The sequence below is a fragment of the Salvelinus namaycush genome, unplaced genomic scaffold, assembly GCF_016432855.1.
Source record: "Salvelinus namaycush isolate Seneca unplaced genomic scaffold, SaNama_1.0 Scaffold48, whole genome shotgun sequence".
In the NCBI taxonomy this organism is placed as follows: domain Eukaryota; kingdom Metazoa; phylum Chordata; class Actinopteri; order Salmoniformes; family Salmonidae; genus Salvelinus; species Salvelinus namaycush.
In genome coordinates, this window is record NW_024061175.1 from 53,565 (window position 1) to 61,216 (window position 7,652).

Genomic DNA, 7,652 nt, shown 5'->3' on the forward strand with positions numbered 1-7,652 from the left:
ATGGCCCTGGTCTACAGTAGAGTATTATATAGGGAATATGGCCCTGGTCTAAAGTAGAGTATTATATAGGGAATAGGGCTCTGGTCTAAAGTAGAGTATTATATAGGGAATATGGCCCTGGTCTAAAGTAGAGTATTATATAGGGAATAGGGCCCTGGTCTAAAGTAGAGTATTATATAGGGAATAGGGCCCTGGTCTACAGTAGAGTATTATATAGGGAATATGGCCCTGGTCTACAGTAGAGTATTATATAGGGAATATGGCCCTGGTCTAAAGTAGAGGATTATATAGGGAATATGGCCCTGGTCTAAAGTAGAGTATTATATAGGGAATAGGGCCCTGGTCTACAGTAGAGTATGCAAATGCAAATTAATTACTTAATAATCATACAATGTGATTTTCTGGATTTTTGTTTTAGATTCCGTCTCTCACAGTTGAAGTGTACCTATGATAAAGTGTATCAAATACTTGTTCTCCCCACTCTATGTCTGTATGTCCCCTGAATATCATTTAAGACACTTTTGAAAATTGTGCCTGGTAACCCAAAATAATACCAGGTGCACGGATGGATCAGGCCAGAATCTTTTTTAAACCTCCATAATTCCCTCAGGCCGGCCCCCATTGACTTAGGGCCGTAGTATGGTGTTCCCATAGCTGGCATGTATGTCTGTATGCCCCCTAAAAAGCATTTAAGAGACTTTTGAAAATCGTGCCTGGTAACCCAAAATAATACCAGTTGCACGGAGGTGGCACTCTGTCACTTTTTCGACCAATTGCCGAAATATTCAAATGATGATTAAAAATACTTCCCGGTGGGCTAAATGTCCCACATTTTAAAGGATTATCTGTATTAATTTTCACACATTTTTCCCCCTCTCTAGTTTGTGCAATGACAGAGAAGTGGGACTCTGTCATTTTTCTGACAAGATCTCTCATTGATCTCGGGTTCAGCCACCAGGGGGCACCAAACCTCTTTGAAAAGTTAATGTGAATAGTTACCACTTCTCAGGAGATGATAGACTTAGCCTTTCAAATGTTTTGTAATGATGGGATGGCTATTGAACAGAACTTTAAAACCTGGTTTTCTTGTATGTACCAGTTCATGAAATCACACATTTGACATTTAGGAAACATGTGACTTTTTTAACCCCTCAAAACAGAACCTATGACCCAAATGTAAGGCACTTCCGGTTGTCACAAGAAGCTACAATTATATTATGAAATAGATACTCTGTCTGTCTCTGTCTCTGTGTCTGTTTGTCTGTCTGTCTGTCTGTCTGTCTGTCTGTCTGTCTCTGTCTGTCTGTCTGTCTCTCTCTCTCTCACATTCTCTCTCTCTCTCTTTCTCTACGATTAGAATGTACACAGTCTCTCCCTATCTCTCTCTTTTGTATAACTTTATGAAATAGATACTCTATCTCTCTCTCTCTCTCTTTGTTTCTGAGCAGGGACTTCATTGGCAATTGTACTTTGGTTCTTGGGCCCTAAAAAGCATTTAAGACACTTTTGAAAATCGTGCCTGGTAACCCAAAAATAAAACCAGTTGCACGGAGGTGGCACTCTGTCACTTTTTCGACCAATTGCCGAAATATTCAAATAATGATTAAAAATACTTCCCGATGGGCTAGATGTCCCACATTTTAAAGGATTATCTGTATTGATGTATATTTATTTTTTAATTTTCACACATTTTTTCCCCCTCTCTAGTTTGTGCAATGACAGAGAAGTGGGACTCTGTCATTTTTCTGACAAGATCTCTCATTGATCTCGGGTTCAGCCACCAGGGGGCACTAAACCTCTTTGAAAAGTTCATGTGAATAGTTACCACTTCTCAGGAGATGATAGACTTAGCCTTTCAAATGTTTTGTAATGATGGGATGGCTATTGAACAGAACTTTAAAACCTGGTTTTCTTGTATGTACCAGTTCATGAAATCACACATTTGACATTTATGCTCACTGAGTCTGTACATAGTCAAAGCTTTCCTTAAGTTTGGGTCAGTCACAGTGGTCAGGTATTCTGCCACTGTGTACTCTCTGTTTAGGGCCAAATAGCATTCTAGTTTTCTCTGTTTTTTTGTTAATTCTTTCCAATGTGTCAAGTAATTATCTTTTTGTTTTCTCATGATTTGGTTGGGTCTAATTGTGCTGTTGTCCAGGGGCTCTGTGGGGTGTGTTTATGTTTGTGAACAGAGCACAATGACCACCTTGCTTAGGGGACTCTTCTCCAGGTTCATCTCTCTGTAGGTGATGGCTTTTTTAATGGCCCATACCCTCTTCATCACAAATCAGCCCTGCCATTGTTTGTATTCATACTGTTTTGTAAAGAATGGCTTCTTGTCTGTTAGGTTGTATTCCACTGGGAAAGTGATTACAGTTTTCCTCAGTCGCTTTGGTGCATTTCTTAGATCAAAAGTGTAATTCTTGATACTACTTGTACAAATTCCAAATCATCTAGTCACTTGTGCACATCATTAAAGCAATTTCTTATTCCTTTGAACAAATTGCAATTGATAATGTACAAGTGTCAGCTTTTTTCCACATTATCAATTGCTCATGTCCATACCTCTTTCGCTTCACGGAGAGTTGAGTTGCAGCAGGGAGTTGCGTTCCTTCTTTATAGAGGCGTGCGTAACAATTATAACCACCAGGTCATTATAAGCACCAGGTCATTATAACCACCAGGTCATTATAACCACCAGGTCATTATAACCACCAGGTCATTATTACCACCAGGTCATTATTACCACCAGGTCATTATAACCACCAGGTCATTATAACCACCAGGTCATTATTACCACCAGGTCATTATAACCACCAGGTCATTATTACCACCAGGTCATTATAACCACCAGGTCATTATAACCACCAGGTCATTATTACCACCAGGTCATTATAACCACCAGGTCATTATAACCACCAGGTCATTATAACCACCAGGTCATTATTACCACCAGGTCATTATAACCACCAGGTCATTAGAACCACCAGGTCATTATAACCACCAGGTTATTATAACCACCAGGTCATTATTACCACCAGGTCATTATAACCACCAGGTCATTATAACCACCAGGTCATTATAACCACCAGGTCATTATTACCACCAGGTCATTATAACCACCAGGTCATTATAACCACCAGGTCATTATAACCACCAGGTCATTAGTACCACCAGGTCATTATAACCACCAGGTCATTATAACCACCAGGTCATTATTACCACCAGGTCATTATAACCACCAGGTCATTATAACCACCAGGTCATTATAACCACCAGGTTATTATAACCACCAGGTCATTATTACCACCAGGTCATTATAACCACCAGGTCATTAGAACCACCAGTTCATTAGAACCACCAGGTCATTATAACCACCAGGTCATTATAACCACCAGGATGGCATTCCAAGGATGGCATCACAAATTAATACATAAATACCACTTGAAGCTTGATGATGAGTTGATCATTTGAATCAGCTGTGCAGTGCTGAGACAAAAACAACAATGTGCCTCTTTGAGTCCCCAGGACTGAGAACCACTGCTCTTCATTGGGACCTCTTCATATGTAGACTGGCTTTCATAGCGCTCTTTATCTGAGGACAGAAAACCTCACAAGAAACACACTTCATTATAGTCAAATTACACCACACTGAATATTATGTTACTATTATCTCCGTCCTCACTTCTAGGGACAGGAACTACACAAAAGTACCTGCCCTATCCAGAATAGCCTCCTCTCTCACTGACAGTTGGGGCTGCTATCCTTTCACCCTCCATGGCTGTTAGCTAGCTACCTACAAATGCATTTGGAGTTTGTTTTTTACAGTGATAAATAGATAGCTAGCTAATATGAAGTTAAGTAGCTGGTGATTGTTTTATTCACTTAGCTATCTATCTATACAGAATGTGAAGTTGGCTAGATAACTAGCTAGCTCATTTAGCAGCTCATTTGAGTTAGCCTGCACTGTAGCTAGTTAGCTAATAATACATCGTTGTTTTTACATTTTCAAAATCTATTTCCTTACTTGAATAGGTTCTCCCAGCCATGTGGACAACTGGAAACAGGGCAGCAAAGTTTGTCCCCAGCGCGTTTTAGAGGATATTACTATTGAACTATGTACCCATTTAATAACCAGACCTTCATACAAACTTGCTCTGCTGAATTCTTGACGGAGTCACAACGGGCGGCCTAAGCGGCATCTAGTCCATCTGCTGACTGGACGCAGTTGAGGAAAATGTTTATTTTATTTTCAGACAACATGTTAAAGTGTAGGAAGCATGAGTTTTTACTCACCAGTGTAACAACACAGTGTGGTTAAAGACTTAGTAACTGAGTTCTAGTCACGATCTGGTTACCTACAAGTACAAACAGTTATGCTTTTGTTTTAAATTTACAAAATTTAAATTACAAATTTACATTTTAAATGTTTTCGTATTACTCAAGTATTACAATTGTTTTTTTAGGGGTGTATGGTGGAAGCTATCTCTGCGTAACAGGGAATTCCTGTCTGTCTGCTTCCTGTATAGGTCTGTACTAAAACCACCCCCCTCCCTCTTAATCAAAATGTCCAGATAACTTGTTTCATGCGCATCAAAGGTGAGGGTGAATTTCAGATGTTCACTGCTTGTATTGATGAAGAAATGGAATCGATGAAGTTCCTCTGCTGTCCCCTGGAATAGAAGGAACACGTCATCAATGAAGACTTTTTCAGAGCCTGATGAGGTGCTAGAATGGATTGTTAGGGATGACAATCACATTCTTCTCTAACAACCCCACATACAGATTGGCATAATTAGATGCTATTTGTTAAACTACAAGGACCATAATGCACTGCATGTCTACCATAACGCACTGCACACCTACTTGTCTTGTCTGTCTTTCCTTTACACCTGCTATGTAAAAGAGACCGAATAATGTGTAACAGCCCTGGGCTTGAACCAGGGACTTCAAGTTCAGAAGTCAGAACCCATCACCTGCTATGTAAGAGACAGAATAATGCACAATGGTCAATGCTATCTGGGATCCTTGGGACATCTAAACCTTTCCTTAACCCCTACCTTAACCATTAGGGTTAATTTCATCCCTCCCCTAAACCCCTACCTTAACCATTAGGGTTAATTTCATCCCTCCCCTAAACCCCTACCTTAACCATTAGGGTTAATTTCATCCCTCCCCTAAACCCCTACCTTAACCATTAGGGTTAATTTCATCCCTCCCCTTAACCCCTACCTTAACCATTAGGGTTAATTTCATCCCTCCCCTAAACCCCTACCTTAACCATTAGGGTTAATTTCATCCCTCCCCTAAACCCCTACCTTAACCATTAGGGTTAATTTAGGGTTTAACCATTCTACCTTAACCATTAGGGTTAATTTTTTAGGGTTTAACCATTTTACCTTAACCGTTTTAGATGTCAACTTCAATGGGCTTTAATGGGCTAGGGACGTCCCAAGGATATATCTCTACCTGAAAATACATGATCTAAGTGATTGATAGTTGGTATTCAGCAGTCATAAAGCCTTATTTACTTGAATGAACTAATAAAATAGTGATTTTATCAGACAGCATAGACAGCAGCTCTACACTTTATTGACTGACTGATCCATTAATCCTTCCATCCTCTCCTCTGAAGACCCAGTGAGGGTGGAGCTCAGTCAGAGAGCTGTTGAGGGACTGGTTAGGAAGAACACTTCTACAGCCAGAGAGGTGAGGTCACACATGGTTTAGATGGTAAATATTTATGGTAAATATTTATGTCCCCTTAGCGGTTCATCACGTTAGCAAAAGGGAATATGTTCCATCATCTATGTTTATTTACATTAGTGCAAATTGTCCACTGATATTGGTGTAATTTCTCACTCCTTTTGGCTGTATGAAAGTTAACTTCTCCTCAGGGACATGCATATGTTCTTTGATATTATGAAGGTTATTTGTGTCAAATGTACTTTTCCCCACCTCTTTACGTTGCTTATTTATATTCAGTGACCTGACTGCGTCCAGACTGTCAAAGGCCCATCCTGGTAGATCTGAACCTAATTCAGCTTGGAGTGATCAGATGACAGAAGTCACATTTAGGTGCCTGGTGTAACTGAGGCCATAGATGCTCCATATCCATTCCTTTGAATGTTTTATATAATATGACTAAATTTGTTTCTTTCTGTGTTGCAGGGGCAGTCAAGAAATGGAACAGCAAGGCCACAGAACATGACATAAGCAGAGCTGTGAGAGACCACCTCAAGCCCCCGGTAGAGCCGGGGGTGGTGTTTACCACTCCACCACACCTTCAGCAGGCTGGAAAAGTGGGATTGATACTGTTTTTCACACTAAGATGGACCAAGAATCTGTTGATTGGTCAGTCATTGAGTTCATTTGTTCAAATCAAATCAAGCTTTATTTATACAGCACATTTCAGACATGGATGCAACACAATGGCTTCACAGAAAAAAACAATGAAAACATACAGAAATATTTAGGACACAACAGAAGACTAACAACTGAAAGACTAATGAACATTCTAAGGAAATGCCATTGATTAAAATATTAATTGGATGCAATATCCAACCCAAAATATAAGCTTGTTTTTTAGGAGGGGCTCTGAAAGACACTATGGGGGTGTCCACTGAAAATTGACAAGTAACAACAACTGGGACCTAAAAGACACCCACCATGAGACCCACTAAATCTGCCCAAGAAGAAGCAAACAAAATAAAAAAATCCACACCAAACTTAAAGACAGGAAGCAAACCAAAAAGGTGGAGCAACTAAAGGTGTTGACTCTCCACATCTATCAAGACAACTGGAGCACTGGGCCAGACACTCTTAAATAGAACCTGGACCAGCTCAGGTGAAACACCTTCCCACTAACGAGATGGACAAGCCAGCACAGGTGTAACACATACTGACTAACGAGGTGACACCAATCAGTGGGTCCTACGTGCTAACGAGCTATACGTGCTAAAGTCCAACCTAAAAACATAAATGGAAAAACCAAAAGCTTAAGAGAATGCTCACCACCAACAGAAAACAACTTCCATGTCACATTAGAATCAACTACAATGCTTCACCATCACCAATATAAACATGGTGTCTGTCTAACAACTAAAAACAATATTTATTTTTCCCACAGAGAAACCTAAAACTCACTAACTTCTAGAACTCTCGTCCCCTTGAAACGAGCCCAAACAAAACTCATCTCCAATACGGAAAAGCAGTCAAAATAAATTGTGATCCATGGCAACGCACTGGCTAAACGCAAAACACAAAACATTTTGACTGCCCCCCTTGAGACAATCAGCAACCAAGTTGTCCTTAACACGGACATGTCTGATTTCAAGAGGAAACTCCTGCAATATCCGTAGTAACTTTCCACCTCACTGCGGAGCTTCTCTCTCTTTTCAGGGTTCACTAGATAGGCATGTTGTTGGATCTGGGCCCAGTCCCCAATGTCATGCTCTAGTACATTTGGGTTGGCACATCTGAGAATTAACCCTGATATCCTAAAAGCACAATGTCAATATAATTGTACCCAAAAAACTCTCAGTTGGTTGCATGAATGATTTTCATTACTAAATGTTACATGAAATGTAAATATGAAATATTTGGTTGCATAGTATTATTTTTAACGGCTTTTCAATGACATTTTGCTAGGT